Source organism: Cryptomeria japonica, chromosome 7 (assembly GCF_030272615.1).
Source record: "Cryptomeria japonica chromosome 7, Sugi_1.0, whole genome shotgun sequence".
NCBI lineage: Eukaryota > Viridiplantae > Streptophyta > Pinopsida > Cupressales > Cupressaceae > Cryptomeria > Cryptomeria japonica.
In genome coordinates, this window is record NC_081411.1 from 603398225 (window position 1) to 603424550 (window position 26326).

Consider the following 26326-nt stretch of genomic DNA (forward strand, 5'->3'; position numbering starts at 1 on the left):
GGGGGGTACCATTACGGTACCACTCCCTGCGGAGTATTAACTCCGTCCTCTACCTACGAGTCGGTACACACATGCATTGTATCGTGTGAATATAGATATTAATCACTTTGCATAATCGCATAAAATTATTAATCACTTCGCATATAATATATATATATATATATATAGTTCATTCCAGGATATTGATTTGTATAAAGAGAGAATACATAAACAGGTATGTATACATAAAAAAAATATTAATGTAAGAGAGAATATCATATTAATCCTAGGGACGAAATATAACAGAGAAATAAAAATAACCAGAGAAGTAATTTTCTCCAACGATGCACAGGTTATCGAGAAGTAGGTAGGTGTTAAACTAAGAAATGCAGGCTTACACAGAGGGATTATATTCTATTTCTCAACCAATGTCCGGAGAGGGGGATAGAGAGTTATTTAAAGGAAGATTGTTTATTTTCAGATTTCATAACGAGAGAGTTTGTTCGACTGATATTCACAGAGATTCAGCTAATATTCACAGAGAAATTTTATTCGACTCATTTAACTAATATTCACAGAGATTCAGCTAATATTCACAGAGAAATTTTATTTGACGCATTTCACAGAGAGATTTATTTAACTAAAAAAAAATCACAGAGAGATTAAAATAATCACAAAGAGATTTAAAAAATAATCACAGAGAAATTTTAAATAATCATAGAGAGATTAAAGAATGAGATTCATATTTCCATTCGAAGAACCAGAGAAATGAATTAGAGGGAGGAATAAAGATCCAAATCACACAGGAAGAATTTTGATTTCAGAAAAAGAGATTTTAAACAAATAAAGGAATATAATTTTCTTTTGTTAAAATTTTTTGGGAGAAAACAAAAGCAAGATCATGTGCATATTTTCTTGAGGGAAATAAAATAATTAAATAACTATATTTTACATGCACTATATGAAAGCATCATCATTATTATTTATCCCCAAATAAGAAAATCAAATAAAAGAATTTCTTTATATAAAGGAAGATCTATAACTATATTTTTGATATTACGAATTCCTCATAAGTAAATGTAAAGATAAGCGACAAGGAGAGAACCTGGTTTATCGAGCTTGATATTGAAGCCACTAACTACCCTTATGATCCTTCCTCGCAACTTGAGAGAAAATCCTTCAAACAACAACTTAAAATTCTTGCAACGAAAATGAGACTACCAAAAGATCTACTTCTAAAACTTGGGAAATTTCCTTCAAAACATAATCAACTCCCTTCTTTGATACTTGCATATAATTTTATAAGAAAATTCCCTCTATTCCATTATCGAGAAAATTTAATTAAAAAGGAGATTCTTTCCCAATTTTGGACTTCATGCAAATTGATTAGACTTAGTGGAGGAGTCACATGCAAGGTGGTGGAGAATCCTCTAGAAGCTTCTTATTCTTCCTACAACATGTGCCATAATTGGATGTGGAAAATAAATAAATAAAAATAATGTATATTTTCCATGTGTGTGTGTGTGTGTGTTATTATTATTATTAATATCCTTTTATAATATTCATTCAATCATTTAAATACCTTATCCAAAAATATAATAGAATTATATTTTTAAAAGGAGGGTTGTGACAGAATCACGCAGGTTGCGGCGAGTGACACTGGGAGGGGGATTGTTGGCAATGGGTCGGCGTCCCTCGTGGGGATTCATGGCATGGTTTAATAACCTCCTCTGGATTCTATAAGTCTAGTGGTTGTATCGGGCATTGATAGGTCAATCTTTTGGTGCAATGGCAACCCTAGCTTGTAACAAGCGGTATTAGAGCTTGGTCACAGGTTCGAAACATGCAGGCCGCAGCGAGTGACACTGGGAGGGGGATTGTTGGCAGTGGGCCAGCATCCCTCGCATGGATTCGCGACATGGTTTAACAGCCTCTTGTGGATTCTATAAGTCTAGTGGTTGTATCGGGCATTGATAGGTCGATCTTTTAGTGCAATGACAACCCTAGCTTGTAACAGATATAGTGTTGTCTCATTCTCAAAAATATGAGATCGTGCAAATAGTGAGTAGTAAATCTAAACCAGATTATGGAGTCTTGAAGAAAGGGTGGAAGTTAGAGGTAGAAAAAAATCGCATTGAAGACAAGGAAGCTGTTGAGGAGGGTTCTTAGTGGACTATGGATACTCTCCTCTTACGGAACAATAAAAGAAATTAACTCATGTTGTATTTGAGTCTTTTGTTGTGTGCCAATGTCTATGCTTCGACTCTTTCTATGGTCTAAGTTATTCTTTCTCTATGTTGTATTGTCTTTTAGAGTATTCTCTTTTGAAGGGTTTAGTCTAGCTCTTTCTTTTCTTTATGCTTCTTTGATCCATGTGTGATAGTTTGATTGTAATTTGGATGTTTTTATGTTTTAATAAATGGGTGTGGGCCTCTTCCCACAATTTACTAATTAAAATAAATAAATAAATAATATTATCAAATAATTTAAAAGTAAAATAAAATCTTTTAAATAAATTAATTAAATAAATATTATACATAAAATTTAAAATTAAAAACTTATATTTAAAAAAATTGTAAGCAAATTTTTTAAAATAAATTATTTAAAACATGTGTATTTGAATTTTAAATAAAAATTCAATTAATTTATTTAAAATATCTATATTTAATATTAATTTTATAAATAAATATATATGAAGATATCTATATTTAATACAAAAGCTTTTTTCTTTATATTTATAATTTGATTTCACTTGTCTTCATTGACATGTTGTGATGGTTAAGTTATGGTATAAGGTTCAAGCCCCACTAAGGTGTTATTAGTACTTGCTATTTTTACAATCATGAAAAATATTTTGTGGCTACTTGATTGGCCAAAACAATTTACACAATTTTACCGATTCATTATGATGAGACACTTTTTTAGGCCTTATTTTAGATTTTATTTAATTTATTTATAATTGTTTTTTGAATATGGCGCATGGAATTGAACCAAGCATAATAGTTTTATTATTTTATTTGGTTAGCAATGACATATCTATGTAGTAAGAGATAAATATTATATTAACAATAATATTATAATATGTTTTGGTATGTTGGTTCCTGCACGTTCAGTGTGGTATCATGCTTGGCCTTGGATGCATTCATGATGATATCTCATTTGGTTTGGTTTATATACGGGCTCTGCTTGTTCTCTTCTCATGTTTTTCTCTCTATATTCTAGCGGCTCTTCTCATAAGATAAGATGTTGTGTTTCATTCGAAAGGCATTATTAAGGCTTGGAAGTTGGTGGCTATCTTTGAGGTCTTGGAACTTGCAGATGGTTTGGTATATGCGATGGTTTCTCATCTTCCTGCTATTATCTCGGCTTCTTCTATGGGCTATTCTTTGGATTGGCCTCATTTTGGTTCCTCTGGGTCTACATCATCCCCTTCTGCTTCTTATTTGGATTATTTTGTGTTTGCTCACGATGTTTGTCTTGGCAGGTTCTCTTGTAGTGATTTCTCTTCTTGTTCTTGGTCTCATATTAATCAGTGGATTGGAGAAATGCGCTTTATAGGCAGGGGTGGCTCGTGGTCAAATTTTTGGTTGATCCTTCTATTTTTTGGATGGATGTTGTTCTTCTTGATGTTTCACAATGATAGTTTACTATTGTATGCCTCTTATGGCAACTTCCTTTATATCTAATAATTTTTTTATATAATTTGGGAGGGTTTTGGTGGAATGTGCCCAAGGGGCCTTTGTAATGGCTAGGTAGGGTTTTCTTACTAGTTCTTTTCCTTTAGTGCTCCTTGAACCAGACACCTTATATATATATATATATATATAATTCAGTGGTTTACCCACTTTTATCAAAAAAAAAAAAAATAGTGTACAATATAATATAATACAATAATAAAATTAATAAATCATAATAATATTTAATATAATATTATTAAATTATGATCAATATTACAATATTAAAATATAATAATAATCATATAATCAACATATTTATCAAACTTATTATCTAATACAATTAAAATTAATTGTTATAATCTTCACCAACCAATCAGAATTAAATTGATTTTGATTGTATTAGTATATTACTCTCAAAGTATTATTTGAACATACTTTTGAATAATTATGTCATGTCAACTCGTCTATGAATTAGATATTGAATTTTTTACCAAAAAATAATTTAATTTATATCAAAATTGATTATAAGTAATATCAAGATTAAATTAAAATTGATTATAATTTATTTATACTTTATAAACTAATTATAATTAAAAACTAGCATACCTATATTTAAAAAAATCTAAGTACGCCCAGAGATATCAAGTTTGAAAATATGCAATATTTATATATTCAATGATAAAGTATGAGGTGAAAATAAATTCAATGATAGATGTTGGTTTTATTGGTTAAATTTGAATTATTGATTATCAAAATGAGATAAAGGAAATATCATACTTTTTAGAGATATGATAACAACATTTGTAAAATATTATGCAGATTATAAATTTGGAATCATTTATCAAAATGATATTTTAAAAAGGGGAAAAAATACTTAGTTAATCATTCAGGGAGTAGTGACAACTATTAAACAACATCTATATACTATATTATTTAAGCATTAAACTTAGTCATATATACAATGTGTAAATAGTTTTTCAAAATTTGTAGGAAATTTTTACTTTGTTAACCATTTATACACTAGTAATATCTCTTCATTTCCAATATCATGAAGAAGAGCCTGAACTTTGATTGTTACATTGGACTTCATGACATATAATGTAGGTATCCCATAGTGTGCATGTAACAACCTAGATGATGGCGTGATCTAATGCATTGTGAATCCGATTGAATAATTAAACTTAAAAGTAGCAAGCAACCATTCTTGAAGTGGTCTTGTGGGATAACTAATTTGTGATATTCCCTTAAGAAATCTCATGAACGTCATACTGAGTTGTTTAGATAGGTTGTGTTTTTTGATAGTCACTATTGGCCTAATAGTGACCTTTCAGATACATCCAGCAAGGTAAAGGTCTCGAAGCTCATGGTATTGAGAAATTGACCAGTCATATAAATCTATAATCTCAATTTGTAGATTATAAAATTTTACATCTAATTTTATTTTCACCTTGGAACCATAAAGGAAGTTAAAGTATAAAGCATAATTATCGAATTTTCTTTGATTGTTATTTGGTCCATTTTTTGTCAATTCTATTGACCATTTTTTCTCTCAATTAGTAGTGGACACTTAATTCCTCTATATGAAGGATGACATTGAATGGGAGATGATAGTGGTACTTTGTTAGCCAATTGGACACCCATGCACATTCTTTACATGACATTTTGCTCATCTGCATGGAAATTATTTTAGTTTTTAAATCAATATTGAATAGTAGAAGATAAATATTTTATTCTTTAAGGCAATATATGTTAAGGTGAGTTAATTAGATAAATTTATATAAATTTTCTTCAATTGAAGTAAATGTATGTTTTTAAATCTGAAATAGAATAGAGCAACATATATGTAGTATTTCTCTTTATCATAACAAAAAAATGATGCAAGGTTACACGATGTATATTTAGCAAATGTTACATATTTGGAAATCATTTTTTAGCTTTTAAATCAATATTGAATAATAGAATATAAATATTTTAAACTTAAAGGCAATATATGTTAAAGTGAGTTAATGAGATAAATTTATAGAAATTTTCTTCATTTGAAGTAAATGTATGCAATTAAATGAGAAATAAAATAAAACAATATATAAAAAATGATGCATGGTTACATAAAGGTTACATGAATTTTATTTATAAAATGATGTAAGTTGTGAAATAGAAACAATCAAATAAACTTGATTTTGGTCAATGTTAAACTATTTTTAGTTAAAGTTTCTTTCATAGACATTGTGAAAGCATATGATTGTATATTAAATGTTAGAATTTTTTATTTTTTATTTTTGATAAAAGGCCTAGGCCTGAAATATATATTGATTATAATAAGGTAAATAATACATAAAGGAGATATTGCATGGAGACGAGATTTCCCAAAAGGAGGGGAATTTGCACCCTCACCAACCATAACAAATCATGCTATCATCAAAAAAATCATGCCCCCAAAATAAAGAGCAGCTCAGAAATTACATCTTGGAACATCAGAGAACAGAATGAGGCTACTCGATACCAAAAGAAACTCCATTAAGGAGACATATGCGTAAGATATATAGTAAGAATAGAGGGTGCCAAAAATGATAGAAGAGAAACGTGCAGGAAAACCGAAGACCATTACAAAATTACTTGCCATTCGAAGACTCTTGAGAAGAAGCTACGTCAAAAGGTAAAGGAAATGAAGATGTGAATCCATGGGGATCCACAAGAGCATGCATAAACAACTCTCAAATTCCATCAAATTTAATCAAAGCAAAAGAGCACAAAGGTTCCCCTATTATGTTCCTATGTTGGAGCATCCAAGCATGAAAAGGATAGTTGAATTAGCCTGCAGACCATTGATCATGGATATAAACACCGCTCTGGGAACATACACTTTCAGAATATCAAATCTATCAAAAATACTATCAATGTGATGAGGCACTGCAAGATGTTGTACTCAGATAGTTCCGACAACAATTCATACCAAGAGAAAAGTGATGGGTGCACAAAAGACCCAACGAGGAGATTAGTTAAGTTAGGAGACCATGAAAGGTCCTTGGTCACAGAGGCAAACCTTGAGAATGCATCTGAGGGTAGCCAGAAGTGATTCACCTCAAGTCATTCATTACTGAGCACACTGGAGATAGCCCACTCCGTCAACGAGCAAGGGATAGTAAAAGTCGAATGCAAGGAGAACTAAGGAATGTTTCCCCCTAGATGAATTAAAACATAGTTTCCCTGCAAAGAGATTATAAAAGCCATGATTGTAAGCAAAGAGCCACATAAAATTCATCATAGGATGAAGAAATATATAGAAGGAGAACCATGGCGAAGGAAAACGCTGCAATTTCCAAAAAATTCCTTTTGCACAAGTCTGCTTCCCCACATAAGAGAAATTGGTCTGGAAGCTTGGTTAAATGTTGTAGGAAATAAATTCACACCAAAAACATAATTTCCCATATAATAGAAATGCACTTCTAGGCGTACAAGTACCAGACTGAATGTGTCATGCCAAAATCTGCTAATACCAAAAAATCAAATCACACGGGCAAAGATAAATCCGGCAGGGGCCATATGTCAAAATAAAAGAGCCTAAAATGTCAAGTCTCTCCATAGAGGATAACAACAAGAGGGAGAAGGCAGCAAGGATGACATCACGAAGCTAAACTTGATGAAAAAGGAAACCTGTCAAAACCGTGCGAAGAATCCACCATTTAGGATGTACAAAGAGAAATGACAATCTAATCAAGCGGCTATATCGGCCAAGGAGTGCCAAGCATGAGGAAAAAAAACTCTTTGCCAGTACGACATAATAAATGTCAAGAAAAAAAATACCTACACAAATTCACAAAGTTTAGTGCTAAGAGAAATGGCAGATCAAAAAATTCGGACAAAAAATGCCATTAAAAGACCCATCAATCGGATGACGAGGGGTAGTCCTTGTAGGCCTTAGAAAACAGATCAACTTTAGATTCAAAATATTTTTGAAGCAAGATATTTTCTCCGAGAGGGTGACAACAACCTTTGTTGGCCATAAATCGGCTAAAATATTGGCCTCTTTGAAACAATGCATCAAGCTAAAGTTATTAATGTAGCTAACTTGTCTCCTGATCTCTTGGAAAATGTTGTCAATTTTTCAGTGAGACGACTCAAGATCCTTAAGATCTCCAAAAGTATTCAAAGAGTCTCCTTCAATCACTAGATTTTTAACCTTGAATTTGATTGCCAATTTAATGCCAAAGAGTAAAGTCGAGGCCTCAACAACATTATTGGTGCAATTAAGAATACGGGCCAGACCAGCTATTTTAACTCTACCCTCAAATTCTTTGATCACCACACCAATATCATAAATACTAGGGTTGCCTTTGGAGGCACCATTGAAATTTAATTTGAACGAGATGGGATCAAGAGGTTTATATCTAATTTCCTTCCTATTGATCCACTTACCAAAGTTGTTAATAGAAAAACCTTTAAAAGGAAGGTTCAGAAATTCCCATTTGGATAAGATGGCATTGTCCTAGGAAGTGAAATCAGATTCGAGCCTTTTATGTTTATAATTGTGAGCCTTAACCTCTTCGAAAATTAAAATCTCCATTTTCTTAATCACTGAAGCTACATTTGAGATTTCCTTTTGAAAGATTCGTCAAATTCTTTCCCACCAAATGTTACAAATTAGAATAGCGTGGGCAACTTCCCAAATAGAGGCAAAGAAAGAGTCCCCAAAAAGCCTAGGCCATGCATCAAAAACCCGAAGCAGGTCTGACTAAAGAGGGGAAGACCAATAAAGTTTGTTGCAGAGCCAAGACCAACATTCTTGAGCAAAGGAGCAATTAAGGAGTAGGTGGTTCCATGATTCTAATTCCTCACCACACAAAACACAATTGAAAGGTTGAGATATTCCTAACTTTGACAACCTATCACTTGTAAGGATTCTACCTTTGAGAGAAATCCAGGCAAAATACCTCACCTTTCGAATACCAACATCAAACCAACAAAAATAAAAACCTCTACTATGGGGATCAATATGACTATCCACCAAAAGCTTATAGCCAAGGCTAACTGAATGAGAACTCGTTTGAGAAGGAGTCCAGATGAGTTTGTCATTATTCAGCTTATAAAAAATTACTCTATTGTCAAGTTCCTGAGAAAGCCTTTGTTCTTAAAGAAGTGGAGCTTGAACACTAAAGACATATTTCCATTGCACCTTAGCACCAGTCTGTGAATTAGGGAGAAGAAAGTAATATTTCACTTTGGTCCCCCAAGATTGAATGAGGGAAAGTCAGATCTCTTGAAGATCCTCAAGTGTGTTTAGAGGCAGATATCTATTTCATGAGTTATCCCAAAAGTTAAATTTCTCCCCATCATGGATATCCCAAGACGGATATGGGAGAAATATGGATCTACATTTTACTAAAAAATTCCACATCTGCGACCCATGGGGAGGATCAAGGACCATGAAGATTCTCTTAGGATCTTCAGAATCCAAGTATTTAGCTCTAATAATCTTCACCCACTTTGACTTATGATCAGAAAAAAAATTCCACACTAGTGTGGCTCCAAGGGCTAGATTTCAATAAGTTAAGTTGTGGATCCTAGCCCCCCCACCTAATTTAGGAAAGCACACTTTTTCCCAAACCAAAAGATGGATTTTTCTTTTGGGATTTTTGTTTCCTTTCCAAAGGAAATCCTTGAGCCTCGTTTCCAAGTCAGCCAACACTCCTTTTGGAATTGGAAGGACAAACATAATATAATTAGGAATAGAAGAGAGAACTGATTTGATCATAAGAATCCTACCTGCTATCGACAACCATGTGTTACTCCAAGAGGTGATTCTATTCTTAACGGAAGATAAGATGTTGTTCCAAAAGTAGCCTTTGTTTTTGCTAGAGAATAGAGGAATTCCAAGATATTTATATGGAAGAGTGTCTTGCTTGAAACCTAGAGAAAGTGCAAGCTTGTTGGCCACCCATGGAGAGCAATTTAGAAAGAACACTTTAGATTTTGTTGCATTAATCATTTGACCTAATGCCTCACAATAGGTCTCGGGATATTTTTAATGATCTTTACCTTAGAGAAAGAGGGTTCTCCAAAGATCATGGTGTCATCTATAAAAAGAATATATGTAGCTGATATTTGTGATTGTGGCAAGGTAATTCCCTTCCACAAATTATCAGAATGTTAGGTAGAGATCAGCCTACTAAGGGCCTCTGCCATGATAATAAAGAGGAAAGATGAGAGAGGGTCACCTTGTCTTATACCTTGAGATGAAGAGAAGAAACCAAAAGGGCAACCATTGACAATAACTGAGAATTTTGCTCCAGATATGTAATAAATAATCCATTTACTCCATTTCTTTGAGAAACCAAATTTTAGCAGCACCTGATGAAGAAAGCTCCAACCAACCTTGTCATATCCAATTTAATAATCATGGCCTCAAGATTATGCTCCACAATTGAGTGAATAATCTCATGGGCAATTAAAGCATCTTCAAATGTTTATTTCCCAGGAAAAAAACCACCTTGTTCATAAGAGATGATATTGGGAATGATTTTGGATAACCTGACTGAAATTGCTTTTGTAACAATTTTGTAAATAGTGTTATATAAAGAAATAGGTCTAAAATCAACAAAAGAATTTGGGCTAGAGGATTTAGGAATGAGAGAAATGAATTTTTTGTTGAACTGCTTAAGAATATTACCTTTTCTTCTAGATTCCTCAATAAATCGCCAAATGTCAAAACCCATAAAATCCCAACATTTTTTAAAAACAAAGCTATAAAACCATCCAGCCTCGGGGCTTTATTCGGATGAAAAGAGAAGACAACTGATTTAATTTCTTCCATAGAGAATGGCTTCAAAAGATCAATGTTTTCTTGGTTTGATACCAAGACCGAAATATGTTGGAGAGTTTCCTGAGTTTTATGGGCTGAAACTGCAGCACTGTCTACAGGGGTAGTGAACAGATTAAAAAAGTAAGAAATTGCCTCTTCTTGAATCATTGTTTTGTCTATCACCAAAACCCCAGCATCATTTTTTTATTTGAGAGAGCATGTTTCTTAATTTTCTCATTTTTGCAGAAGAGAAAAAAAAAATTGTGTTCCTATCCCCCTCCTAGAGCCAAAGTTCTCTAAATTTTTGTTTCCAGTAGAGTTCTTCTCTCTGGAGCACCTCTTCCAGCAAAATATTAAGATGAAAATGTTGACTATAAGAATGATCATTAAAACCAGTTGAATAATGATTTCATTTAGATCTTTAATCCTGGTTTTCAATTCCCCTTTAGAAGAAAATATATTCTTAAACACTGAGGCATTCCATTGTTTAATCTGCAATTTCAACCATTGTAACTTTTTGCAGAACTGAAACATCCTAGAGCCTTGGAAGAAGGGAGAATTAAGCCATGAGCCCCGAAGGTGAGGAAGGAAAGAAGTATCCCAAAACCACATCTGCTCAAGTTTTAAGGAATTTTTATAAGCATGCTTAATGGAACCCAGGGGAACTTCCACTTGTAAAGAAAAAGCTAGAAAAGAAAGCTCTAGCACTAGACTAGATTAAAAAATAATATGTCAATCATTTCTGCAATATGTAGAAAACCCTTTTTTTGTTAGTCCATGTCACATTACCATTAGAGGGAATACAATCCTTTAAACCATTGTTGCTAACAAAATCAACAAAGTCCTGCATAGTTTTAATGGGGGGGATGATACCACCGGACTTATATCGAAGAGATAGAATTGCATTAAAATCTCCTCTGATAATGAAGGGAATGTCTAAGAAATTAGCCAAAACCTCAGAAATTTTATCTCAGAGGTATTTTTTACCCAGTGTTGAACTAGGTCCATAGATAGAGATAAAATTAAAAGAGCATTCAGAACACTTGACTTGAATGTGAATGTGGTTATCCTTAGAATCTAAACAAACAACTTGGACATCTACTTCTTTCCACAAAATTGCTAAATCTCCCGAGGCCCCCAAAGATGGTGAAGCTGCATATTTCCAGTTTTTGAAATGTTGGAGCTCAGAGACAACTAAAAAAATTGGTTTCCTGAATTAGGACAATGTCTTCCCCACAATTCTCAATCTGAGACTTGATGAGGCGTCTTTTGTTAGAGGCATTAAGGCCCATAACATTCCAAGAGACAATCTTCATTGCTTGCCCGGAGAGTAAAGAACTCTCTTGGGGCTCAGTTTTCTATCTAGCGTTGTTTGAATACCATCTTTAACCTCCTCCTTAGTAATCTTTAGAATCCTCTTCTTTTTGGGAGGTCATCACACTTTGCAGTTTGGTTTTAGTAAATTGCCAATGGCAATCTCAAACCGCTTCAGGCATGTTTGAAGAATAGAAGCTTGGAGTAAAGGGCCATATTTGGAAAGAATAGAAGTTTGGCTTAAACCATTGGAGAGGTCCTTATCTAATCCCAGATTTCCTTGAAGGGAGAAGAACTCAAACAGTGTTGACTGATTGTAATCTAAAGACTATGATGAGATCGTGAAAGACAAGATGCTAGGATTGGAAAGTGCTGGAAGGATATGAGAAGTGGGAGAAGACTCTGAGAATTGCCTGAGGGGCACTAAAAGAGAAATCTCATGATACAAATAAGCCACTTTGAACTTTGGAAAGTGAGGAGAGCAAGATGAAGAATCTTTAATGGCCAATCTTGAAGTATTAATTCTTGAAATCACATTTCCTAGAGTAAAAATGAAGTTAAAAAAGAAATTCCAAAACCACTAAAGAATTGAATGGAAACTTATTGGACATGCTCAGTAGGAATACAACTCGGATTTAATAAAGACAGTAGAGGAAAGAGAATCTTGCTCATTCATAAAAAAATCATTTCCAATTTCATCAATTAACTGATTGCAAACCATCATCAGCTTATCTTCAACAAAATGGTCTAAAACCCCAGAGAGAGAAAAAAAAATTGAGATCAGGAATCCCCGCAATTCTATTTACTCAAAAAACTTTTTTGTAAAAAGGGTGTGACCTTTGTAAGCTAAGATCTATAGGAGAAAGAAGAAAACTTTCCACTTCTTGAATAACCTCCTGGCGGTGAAAAGAAGGGGACACAACAAAGGGCTGAGGGACTAAACGAAGGGAGCATAAGCAAGGATATGTAGCATGATCAAAGAAAACAACAAAATCCTCGACCCCAACAGATTTTTGACATTGAGAAGAGAAATGTTCCAAACTATTGGAATGTTCCAAGACTGAATTTGAGTCCTCAATAACAAGTTGTTGCAACCAAGAGCCAAACTTGGAATTAATTAGAATCTAACTGGGAAAATCCATAGAAGGCTAAAGTAATATGCAAAACCTCACTATTATCTCTATGAACTCAAAGGGAAGAAGATCATGCTTGGAAAATATACCCATTTGATTCACTAACATTTTAATCAAGGGAAAATCCTTATACTCTAGAGGCATAGATGACAAAGAGACCCAGAAGGGGAAAAATTTTATGTTAGAGGATAATGGATTAAAATTAGGTCTCCATGGCATGGTGAGAAGACCATGCCCATTATAGAACCAACCTTTAAACTTATGGGATTTATCTCTCAGAGCTCTTGAAGAAAATGTGGCTATGAAGTATTCATTACCATGATCAATGAAAAAAACATCATTCACTCCAGGCCAAACTTCTTTTACCCAAACTTGAAGATAAGAAATAATAGGTTAATGATTCCAGAACTTACGTATCATTGCCCGATCCCGCAAGTTTGAAATTTACAGCTGCAACAACTCATCTGAGAGTGAGACTTTAAGGATTTGTGAAGAATCCACGTGACCCGCATTTGGAAGAGACAAAAGAGGTTCCTTATGGGTGGGTGCTTTGTTTTCTTTCCTCACCCATCTTTTTAGGGTTACAACTTTTTTCTATGATCTATTCCAGAAATCCTTATTATTCACCTTAGGATGAAGAGTGGTTCGCTTGAAACCAGTTTGTTTGAAGGGCCCTCTCAAGTTCCTAGAACCCAGATTAAAATCACCTTGGAACACCAAAATGTTGTTAGGGTTGGTCAAGAAATGATGCAAATGCAGAGAAGTTTTATCTGAAAAAATCCCCACACTTGGAAAACCTCGGTTGAAACCACCTTGATTCATGGGGATATTATTAGGGTTTGTTAAAAAGATCCGGAGAGTGCAGAGGAATATTATTGGGGAAAGAGTTGACCCCAACATTTCATGTAGCGCTTGGCCCAACAAATCCTCTGACGTTTGACCTCACATTCGACCCAGAATTAATAAAAGCCCCTCGAAAACCAGACTTCGTGGTCAACCTATTAAAACCACATCTATGAAATTTTTTGTTATTGTTAACCAACTTATTGCTAAAAAACATTTGATCAGAAGATCTCACAAAGTTTGATTTTTGCATTTTATTGTATTGTTGACCACCCTATTGCTAAAAAGCCTTTGATCAGAAGATCTGACGAAGTCTAATCTCTACAAGTTTTTCAAATTCTTCCCCACCCAAGGCCACCCACCGTACACAAAAATTATTATTGTGATAAAAATAAGACTTTTATTAATCATAATTTATTTCATAGTAGTTTTAAAAATTTTAATAGTAGAAAACATAAAATTCTTGGAAACAAATTTGAAGAAAAATATATTACATTAATTTTTGAGATTTTTGAATTGTCATTTTTTTAATACACAATGCATTGGATGAAACATATTCATTTAGGATTATATATCGATGATCTTGTTGCATCAATCAATGATACATCTTCCATAGAAAGAGGTCATGTTTTATATCCATCAATGAGAGATATCATTTGTTCTTCATTGTTCTCTTCAATATGTATAGCAATAGGTTTGAATACTTCACATGAAACATTTAGATTAACAAATATTCTATTGCTCTTTACTAATGGAAAGTTCTAGCAACATGTGACATGTTTCTTGAGCTCCAATATCTCAATCTATAAATGTCTTTGTTAGAAGTCTTTTATATGCTCGTGCAACCAAATCATCGAGATTTTCCATGTTTGATAGGCACATCAATATTTGGTTGTATGTTTATGAGTTTTTCTCTTCTTTTACTACATACTTTGCAATATATTTTATTACTACGTGTTTGGAAAGAACATGTTGCCAAACTGTGTTTGCTCTCCAAAATTGCAATATGTAGAGATTATGTGTATTCACTCTTTGATCATTTCTTGCTAGTTGAAATTATTTTTCTCTTGTTTCTATCAATGGCCAACAAGCATTATACCTGTAATGAATATGAACTCATATGTTTTATTTATTTATTTTTTTGGCAAAAGTGGCAAGCCACTGATATATATATTAATAAAAAGAAAACTGATTCAAGAGCTCAATAGGGAAAGAACCAAGAAGAAAACCCTATATCCTTGCTCAAATACAATGAATAAGAGGAAAGGAGCCAAATAGGAGAAGCCACCCAATCCGGAGAGATGGATGGAGACTGCTCATAGAATGGATCGCTTAGGGGCCAAAATTAGAGTAACCGATCGGGGCAAGACCAGAGGAAATCATAAATAACCGACCCCCTTAACCAGTTACCGTGGTGACTAGGAAGCGTGTCTCTGAATGTTGCAGCACTGAAGAGCTACGACAACCGGTTGTCGATTTTGTTGTAGCAGTTCTTTGATACCGTTATGAAGTCCTGATGACTGGTTCATAAATAGAAAAGCCTCTAATATCGGTATATGTTGTCAAGAAAAAATGGTTCCTCTACTGATTCTGAAATACCAATGGCATTAAAAGCAAGAGCCAATCACCGAAAAGCTAGGGGTAGACATAACATAGTGTCATATCGGTTATCATTAGATTTTCCATCTATCAAAAAGAAGCAATTTTTGGATAGCAAAAACAAAGCTAGAATGACTTTACTCTTCCATGGTGGCCTCTTCCTGGGTCTGACTTGCGAGGGCATCAAAGACAGGCATGAAGGAGGAAGTCCATCCCATGGCTTCATCCTACGTCAATACGTTGAGGTCAAGAACCCTATCTGTGGTCTAACCTCTTTCCACAGGTTGCGATATTTGCAAACAGGGGTCAACATTTTCTATTTACAGGATTTCCATTAGAGCCCCAACTTTAATTTTGACCCTGTGTACAATGTGGTCATCCAATTGTCTGTTGAATTGATGCAGGTCGTTCTTCACATGGCGAAAATTTTGTTGTTTAAGGCCATGATTAATTCGGTCATAGAGTGCCATGTAAGCATGGCTAGATTGAATTAAGTGACGTGGAAAAAGGGCCCCCAAGGAGAGCCGACCCCTGCCATAGATTATATTTTTCCAGAGCTTCATGGAACGAGGCCGAGGGGAGCACATCTTGTCTTACCAACTTGAAGAATACTAATTCTAGCAGAGGAATAGACTGCAGGAGATCCAGAGCATTTGATAGAAAGGAACTAAGAAGTTGGTGGGGATACAAAATCCTTTTAGCTTGCGGGGAAAGAATCTCCTCACCAATAAAGTCTTTGACAACCCTTCTCAATTGTGGATTGTGTAACAGAAAAAGATGGTCAAGGTCCCTGTCAGTGATGTGTCCGTGAAAAGCCACCGAGGATTCTAGAATTGGCACTAAGACCTAGTCATTCCATGGCATATACTCCTAATTAATTTTCTGGCATCCTCCGCAAGAACAGTTTTCCATATTGCAGAGCACTGTAATACTTCAAAAAATTAAATTTTTGAAAATTTTGGCTGGGAACTGTGTGTGTAAGAGAAGGCTAGTTCCATTTATAAACAAAAATTACCATCTCAAAGTGCAATAAATGATCAAGTTTTAGGATCATGTTTGCGATTCTTGCATTAGTTTTCTGTCTGTAATCATAGTGTGTGAGAGGCCTAAGTTTGTTTTACCTCATGTGAAGTGACATATTGAGAATCCCCAGGTACTTTGCACTAAAGTTCCATACATACCATTTACAAAATGCATTTAAGAGCATAAATGCAAGTGTCTTGTCAGCCTTCTTGATCACCGGCACCATTTATATGCTTATATGTGAGTATTTAATAGGAAGCTTGTGATAAGAGTGTTGTACTTTCCTTTTTTACTAAATCGAGAAATTTGGGAAAAGAAGACAATTTAGTAGGAATTGCGACCAACTCCATGGAGATGCCATCACAGTCCATATTTGCTAACATGTCAGCAATAGAGTTACCCTCTCTTAGTGTGTGATTGACAGAGTAGTCCGAGAAAGTGTTGAGAAGATCCAAGGTGTGCTTCAGAACATAAGATAGTTGCCATGTCTTAGATCTTTTCGAGGTAATTAAGTTGATAATTACTAAAGAATCCCCATCTATGTGTATATTGGGGAGGCCACACTTCCTTGCTAACACCAAACCAGCAGACTCCAATTCCAAAGTGGTTTCGAATGCAGACTCCAATTCCTGATTTCCCTGGATTTCCACGAGAAGAGCTGTCAAAGTTGATCTTAAAAAAATTCTGAGCTGGGGGTGTCCATTTAATGGATGACCGATCTTTCACATGGACTGAAGACCAGTTCGGGGGAATCCCTATTAGTAAAATAATATCGTGCCAAGATTTTGCAATTGCCTTATCCCACCGGGTAAATGACTGGATGTCCTTGGAATTAGTAAGCGAAGAGTTAATGATTTCTGCAATTGAATTTTGCATAATTTTTACATATTTAAATATCGTATTAATATTTTTACTAATGAAATACTTACCTGGAAACCATTCATTCTCCTTTTCTTCATAGGCATGCACTCTCCCTACAGACTTTGTGTCATTATACACAGTTTAGTATCTCTTCATAGTCATGTTCAATATCTATAATTGCAAGATATGTTGTATTTTTTAGACATGGATGTTGAAGGAAACTTTGGAATGACTACAATAGGAAATACAAACAAATGTGTTAGTTATTTTATAAAGTTCAAGAAATTTATGTGATATATTAGATATATATGTTTGAATTTTGGTGTACGTGCCTATATATTTTGCTAATGTGGATCTTATCTAGGATTCCATGCATGAACAATGGAATGAAAATATATTTCATCATGTTTTTGTTGCTCCTCATTTGACCAATCAATGTTGTCCATATTTGGTGATCCATTCATCTAGATGAACCCATGCACATGTAGTGACCCCCTAAATTGCCACTCATGTCTAATCCAGTAATCATTTATATTCATTCCTTTTTCTAGAATTTATTTTTTTACTATTGAATATCTTACGTGTATGTAGTGTGCGACTATATGAGGATAGTCTATGAAATTTTATTTTTGCCAAATTTCAGCATCTCGTGGATTACTTGGTGGTGTTTGTGGCATTAATACATGCAAATCAAGCCAATACATTTTTGCCACACTCAATGTGAAGAAAATTGTAGGAGAGCCTATTTGTTGAAGCATGTCTATCAATTGTACATGGTGTAACACCCCTGCTATGAGGCCCATAGGACAATCAAATTAAACAAATGAAAATGCAATTTTATTTTATTTTTATATAAAGATAAACCATACATATGCATTGGGTCACATGATACAACATGATAAAAGAATAAGATGAAGGAAAGATATCTAGCATTAGTCCTCAAGACCCCACAACGTCATTACTCAAGCATTAACATATTAATCCAACATACATATTCATAAGAATCAACATTTAAATGATGTAACATCGATTATTACAAAGTTCATGATACACAATACATTTTCATAATAAAATACATATAATTATCAATTACATCACATTGTATCCATAAGGATATAGTCTCCAAAAGTGCAATAATAAAATGAGTACATAAATTTAGATCCATCAAGAAAGTCTTCAATCTTCCCTGAAGCCATCACGAACATGATGAAGGATGAACAAGACCCAATGGATGCAAAAAGCACTCCTTCCAACCATGAAGTACCATTAGATCCACCCCCCATGCTAGGAGATATCAGCTAGCCCCACAAGATGGATGAAAGCATACGAGGATACATACAAGACTCCCATGACTCTCAAGACTACTACCACAAGAGAACCATAAGAAAACCAATCAATTCCAGAGGCTCAAAGAAACCCAAAATAAAATAACAATAAGAGACCACTAGGTATGCAATAGGGAAGAGTATCATCACTAGGTTGTCATGGGTTACCCTGGTCAGTCTTCACTAGGTCTCGACCCCCATCCTGGGTGACCTTGGTGACCTCTACCGATCCCCACCCCCCATACAAACACTAGTGGACCACACCAACCTTTCAAAGTGACAAGATTGGTGGATGCCATTCCAGCCCTTCTCTACTTACCTCAAACCTAAACAAGCGTTCGAGACTAAGAGAGTCAATAATTAATCTTTTTAGTGTGAACTAGCTACCCACCCAAGTACTTTAGTTTAAATTTCCACTTGATTACAAAACCCTCATTGAGTTACCCTGGTGACCACTTTGGGTCCCAACCCCCAATGAGAGCCACTCCCCCTTGACTTGCACCTAGGAATCTAAAATACAACACAAGACCTATGACACCCAAAAACACAAGATGACAAGGTCCCTACCATAGCAAGACTTGGCTCACTTCCTAGAAAAATGGTTACAATCAAGGAGTTACAAATGCAAACTAGGAATGGCCAAAGAGAATTAAACGACCTTCAGAGACTTGAATCAAATAACATCTAGAGAACAATAAATAATTACTCATAAACTTATAAGGCACTAAGAGGGGAGGGGGTGAATCAGTGCAAGAAAAAACAATATAAATCTGATCACCAACTTAAACACCTTAAAACTTAATAATAATAGGAGGAATATCACCACGTAAGCTAATGCCAAATAAGATAAATTCCACATAACACAAGAGATTTATATGTGGAAACCCAAAAGGGAAAAACCACGGTGGGAGTTAATACCCACAAGATTCACTATCTACAAAATAGAAATCTTGACCAGTTAAGGTCTTACAAACATGCCCTGTTAGGAGCAGACCCGGTTAGGAGTCACCCAGTTAAGGGATTTAAATGATTAGCCCTGTTACGAGCTTTAACCTGTTAGGATAAACCTTGCAAGAGGATTTAACACATTGATATAGAGCTACCTTGTTAGGGAATTTACAATGTAAGGTCTGTTAGGACCTACCCGGTTAGGGGATTTTACTGTTGTAACTGTTAGGATAAAAAAAGTTCAAATGATCTCCATATAACACCTCTATGTCTGATAAGATCCACTTCAGATCCTGAAAACTTCAATAACACATCAATACAGAGCTTCACTAATCACATCGTTGTAGCCGACTAAGTTGATGTCTATAAAAAGTGTGATGAGTTATGAGATAAAAATAAGATCAAAGGCGAATACTGATATTGTGATTGTGCGGTGATTAGTGAAGCTATGTATTGATGTGTTATTGAAGTTTTGAGGATCTAAAGTGCATCTTATCAGACATAGAGGTATTATATGAAGATCATTTGAACTGTTGTTATCTTAACAGTTAGAGCAATAAAATCCCCTAACCGGATAGGTCCTAACAGGCCTTACATTGTAAATCCCCTATCAGGGTAGCTCTATATCAGAGTGTTAATTTTTTTTGCAAGGTTGATCCTAACAGGTCAAAGCTCCTAACAAGGCTAATCATTTAAATCCCTTAACCGGGTGGCTCCTAACTAGGCCTACTCCTAATAGGGCATGTTTTCTAAGACCTTAACCGGTCAAGATTTCTATTCTGCAGATAGTGAATCTTGTGGGTATTAACTCCCACCATGGATTTTCCCTTTTGGGTTTCCATGTATAAATCTCTTGTGTTCTGTGGAATTTGTTTTATCAGGCATTATCTTATGTGGTGAGATTCCTCCTATGCTTATTAAGTTTTAAGGTGTTTAAGTTGGTGATCAGATTTATACTATTTTTGCTTGCACTGATTCACCCCCCCCCCCTCTTAGTGCCTTATAAGTTTATCAATTGGTATCAAAACCAACCTTCTTGGAGGCTTAACCGCTTGAGAAGGATTCCTAAGGAAGACATGGGGGATATGAGTTATAGAGAGATGTATAACAAACTTGCAGAAATTGAGGATGCCCTAGAAACATTGAGAGGCAAGTATAAAGCTTCACTCGATAAGAGAAGAGAGCTAACCAAACAACTGTTGGAGGTTTCTGAGAGCAGTTATTCTGATGAAGCAAACATAGGTGCATTGGTTGATGAGGTGGAGAAACTGAATGATGAGAAGACTAACTTAAGGAGACAGCTAGAAGCCCTTACTATCCAGATGAGTCAGGAACTTGAAGCAAGGAGGGCAGTAGAAGACAAGATCAAGGAGAAATAACATGAGATCTTTAAGTTAAATAAGGAAAATGGCACTCTATATGCACATTGACATGAGGAAAAATAATAAAAAGAAGAGATAAAGGCAGAACTAGATATGGAAATTTCTCTTAGAGAGACTCGCATGAAAAGGAATGAAGACCTTACAAAAGAACTTGTTGATGCTAATGAGAAGCTTGCAAAGATTAACAAAAGTTCTACCATTCTTGATGAATAGATCCAATCTCAAAAGATGAACGGTGATACAACTGGATTGGGTTACAATACATTTGAGAAAGGTGAGTCTTTTGGTGCTAAGGACAACATGCATGAAGGTAAACCTGCTCCTAAGATTCATAAATCCACCGGTAAGAAGTCCTAAAAGCCTGTTTGTTTCAATTGTCATAAACCAGGACATACTGCTAATGTTTGTAAAAGCAGATCTGATGTTGCTAATGGTTATAGACACAATCCTTATCAAGGATATAAGCCTGAAACCTTTAATGGTTATCGTTTCACTTGCAACATGCATGGACATAGAGTTGTTGAGTGCAGGTATGGAACAAATAATCTGTCACCTCACATGAGTCAAAGATCTGGTGGTGGTTGGCAAAGAACCCTTAATGACCAGAGAAGTCCTAACTAGCAGAGACCCTATGCTAACCGGTCTAGTCCCTATGAGATGGAAAAGAGGATGAATGTGGTTTGTACAATCTATCATAACTACAATCATGTAGCTATGAACTACAGAAGAAGGACTGGTAGAGGCAATGCTGGACCTTGGAGACCATCTAGTATGGCTTGTTATCATTGTCATAAACTAGGTCATATTGCAAAGTATTGCATAGAAAAGGTGAACCAACCGGTGAGTCAATTTGCTGACCCAAAAGGGAAGATGAAAGCTGATATGGAGGAGACCAAAGCTAAAATGAACAAAATCTAGAAAAAAAAGGATGATGAGAAAATTGAAGTCAAACCATCTGAAGATCCTATTACTTCACCTAGTGTGGATAACCCTTCACCAACAAACTAAGTTGTTAAAAAGATTAGGGGGAGCTTAATGTTAGATCCATTTTAGAACCCCCTGAAGGACTGTATGGTATGTTAAATCTGCATACTTTGATGTATTATGATATTGTGAAGAGATTTTGTGATCAAACCAGTAGGTTTGATGTGTTATGAGAACTAGTAGTGTGTTAAAAGATATTTTAGCATTTTACTGGTAATGGCATTTAATGCGGTAGATAATGGGCAAATATGGAAGTTTTATTTGTCACATTATATTCTTGTGAACACACAGAGAGTGAAAAGAGAAAAGTAGAGTTTGTGTTTGAAGCATTGACAAATATTTGAAGTGATCTGGTGTGATTTGCAATCGGGAATCGATAAGAAAGATTTGATGATGTTTGGAACCCTAGTGCAGAAGCGGTGAAAGATATTTATTCAAAAATCTTGATATCTGCTTATCTTTATGAATCATTGAAGATGGCCACCCCACATTTAGTTGATGTTACTAATAGACCCCTTCCTGAATTTAAGAGGCACCCGTTTAAGTCTGAGGAAATTGATCCCACTGGAGCACTATCCAAAGTTCCTTATGGTATCTTACATGTTGAAGATAATAGATCTTTCTATCATTGCAAACTAGAGGATCTTGGTGTTGTTGCCATTTTTTATCAATATAAAGCATTGTGTGATAAGAATGGTACTTTGAAGGATCAGTTCAAAAGGGTTACTGAGAAAGGGTTTCACCATGCCTTGAATTTCATTAATGATTTTGATGATGAACTTGTGAGATATGTTCATATCAGGATTCATGACCAGTTTGTGTGGCTCGATCGACCACATAAAATTTCTAAGGAAGTTATTCACACAGTCACCAGATTTTGTGCCACCGGTGAGGTTCCAGTTTTGAGATCCATTCCTAAGAATGATGTAGAAAAGTTAACAAGATCTAAATGGGATGGAAGAGAAATGATGGTGAATGATATCAATGATCCAGCAGTAAAGTATGCTTCTATGGTTATTAGTTACCGGATCTATTACTCTAGCAGGAGGAACAACATCCCTGCTGCAGCTATTCATACAGCTTACCAGATGATCAAAAAAGATGTTGACTATGACCTATCAGAGGCATTGAGGAGTCAACTTGTGCTGAACCTGGAAGCCATCAAGAAGGATAAGAGGTTGAGGTTTAAATTTGGTCAATTAATTCTTGGTCTATTCTTTTATTTTCAGAAATATTTCCTCGATATTGGTGATATCCAATGGATAGATGACACTCCTGCATTGATGCAGATGAAGTACATCATTATAATGCTTGGTAATGATTTTGGAAAAATTGCATGGGGATATTTTAAGGACTTTCAGAAGAAAATGCATGCAAGGGAAAGGATACCAACAAACGTTGTCAATTAGTATGAAAGCACAATTTGTTTTATCGTTGATACAGATACTTGCATGATGGAGGCAGGTGTGCCCCAGACTACATGGATTATGCCCATGGGAATGAAGTGGACAAAGATCTTCTGATTGCATATGCTAATCATTTGCTTGCCCAACCGATAGATACAACAACAGAACAGTTTGGCACTTACAAGGAGAAATCCCTTCAAGTGCACTCTGAACTTCAAAAACCGGTAATTTCAAATAAAGTTAGAAAGGAAGTTTAAGCATTTGCAGAGCAAGCAGGATTCACAAAGGAAGACATTGCTAAAGAAAGAGAAAAGCATGCTACTCAACAAGCCGGAACATCAAGTGCACCAACCAGTACCCCCGTCGGTGTAAAGACAAGAGCTGGAAAGGAGAAGGCTACAAAAAAAGAAAAACCAATAGCTGTTAAAAAGGAGAAACCAGTAGAAACAAAGAAGGAGAAACCATTGAAGATTCGGTTCTAGAGAAAAGGAAAGATTTTTGAACCACCTACTGCATCGGTTAAGACTGGTAAAAGGAAAAAGCAACAAGCACATAAACTGGTAGATGTTGATGAAGAAGAGACTGAGTCCAAAGGAGAGAAGAAATCCCTAAGAGATAGTGGAAAAAGGTCAAAGGGTGTTGGTACTCCAACTGTGAAATCTCCAAAGAAACCAGTAATCAAGCTCACACCTCTTGAAAATCTAATAATAAACATTAAAGAGTATGGTATATTGACTGGTGTGAAGAAACTCTTTGATAAGTTTAGTAAAGATAAACTTAGGGAAATAGAAGATACAATTGTTTACGTGGTGAATAAATACAGCAAGGCTCTAATTGAATTGCAAGGGAAAATTCCAAATTCATTGTATAAGATAATTGATGCTAGATGGTAGGCAACCATGAAACAAGATAGAGAATACATTGAATATTTTTTGAAAAACTTGCAACCTGAAGCTACTAAGGAAGAGCTAGATGAAATTCTTGCTAAGGCAAAGTCATCTTTTAGGTCGAAGAAAAGGTTGACAAATATGTTAATTGGCGAGACCCAATCAGTCCATGAGGAGACTGAACAAATTTTGAAAAAGGTACTGGGTCTAATTCCAGATGAAGAGGAAGAAGTTAAGGAAGATGAACCAGAGAACATATATACATATATATACATATGTATATATATATATATACATATATATATATGTTTATATACACATGTATATACACACACACACACATATATATATATACATACATATACATATATACATATGTATATATATACATATATATATATATACACACACATATATACATACATATACATGTATATATACACACACATATATATATATACATCCATGTACATATATACATATGTATATATACACATATATATGATATATATACATATGCATATACATATATATGTGTATGTGTACATATATATATATGTACACATACACACATATGTATATACATATGTATATGTATGTATATATATGTGTGTATATATATATATATATATATATATATATATATATATATATATGAGCTGTCAAATAAAAAAATTACAATAGGATAATTAATAAATGAGTTCATATATAAATATATATATACAAACTAAAAATGAGCCATTGAAGATTACAAGCATAATGCCCAAACCCGAACAGAGGTCGGTATCAAAACACACAAGTCAGGGAACAAGTTAAAGAGTTTGGTTAAAAAAACGAAACAAGAAAACATGTTGATATTACAGTAAGGAAAGCATGTCAATAGGCACCATACAAATCAAAATTTTAACCAAGGAAAAACACATAGCGATAAGAGGGGATAGAGACATGTATCGGTCCAGAGGTGTACAACTATGGCATCAAAAGAAATGAATACCTGCCTACAAACTACTCAGACTTGTTTAGAGTTGATGCCATAATAATACTGGTCAAAGCCAACAAAAGAAAATAGCTATACACCGATTTTATAATAATCGGTTGGAAGATGATTGCATATTAAATAAAAAACAAACAACATAGTTTTATGAATGGTCACTGGTTAATACTCAGTTAGCAAAAATAAAGAATCCATGAATATATTAATTGGTTTTTAATTCAAGCAAATCGATAACAGTCGAAGCATAACATAGGGGTCGACGCTCTATAGAATTATACAAACGCTAGTCCTAAGATGAAAGCGCATGCATACCGAATATATATATAATAATCATTAATATAGGGATGTCTGCTGACTAGAATGAAAAGACCATGGGCAACCCCAAATTCTATAGGAAGTAAAACGCAATAGGAAACCCTGAATGCATACCAATCATTAAGAATCAATTGATAAAAGATGTAAATCAATATCGATCGACTAAGATAGAGCATAATATGGAGAGCAACTAAATAGAACTAGAGCATATTACGCAGGGAAATGAAATAGACATAGAGCATATTACGTAGATCATGGACCAGTTAGAGAAGAATAACAAGAATTACATAATGCACAGATAGACACATCCCTCCAACAGATGAAAGAGTAGGATCCAAAAGAGGTTATAACAAGGGAAAAAAAGGAAGACGTATTTGCAAGGAAGGAATATAGAGAAACATAAAGAGAAATACAGAGTGAAGAAAAGGAAGGTTCAAAAACATAATCTAACTGAAATCATTAGGCAAGATAATCTACATAAATAAATAAAATTACGAACAACTCCAACCTGGAGTCCTTCGTTCGATGGATAAGCCCCGTCATTGCAACGCGATCCACAACCTCTCCAAAATACTCGATTCAAGAGTCCCTTCAAATAATTAAATCCAACACCAAATATAGGAACCCAAACCCCAAAATTTCACCATGCATTTTCAAAAAAAAAAATTCACGGGAGCAAAAAATTTCTTCTCCCTTATTTTTTCAAAAAAGTAGAGATACATTTTCGAAAAAGCAACTCCCCCATTAAAAACCTCCCTGCAAGATTTCCGCTATCTCCAAAATGGCCATTCCATAACTCCCCTCTCCCCATTCTCATATTTTTAATTTTGAATATATATATATATATAAAATTGATTTTA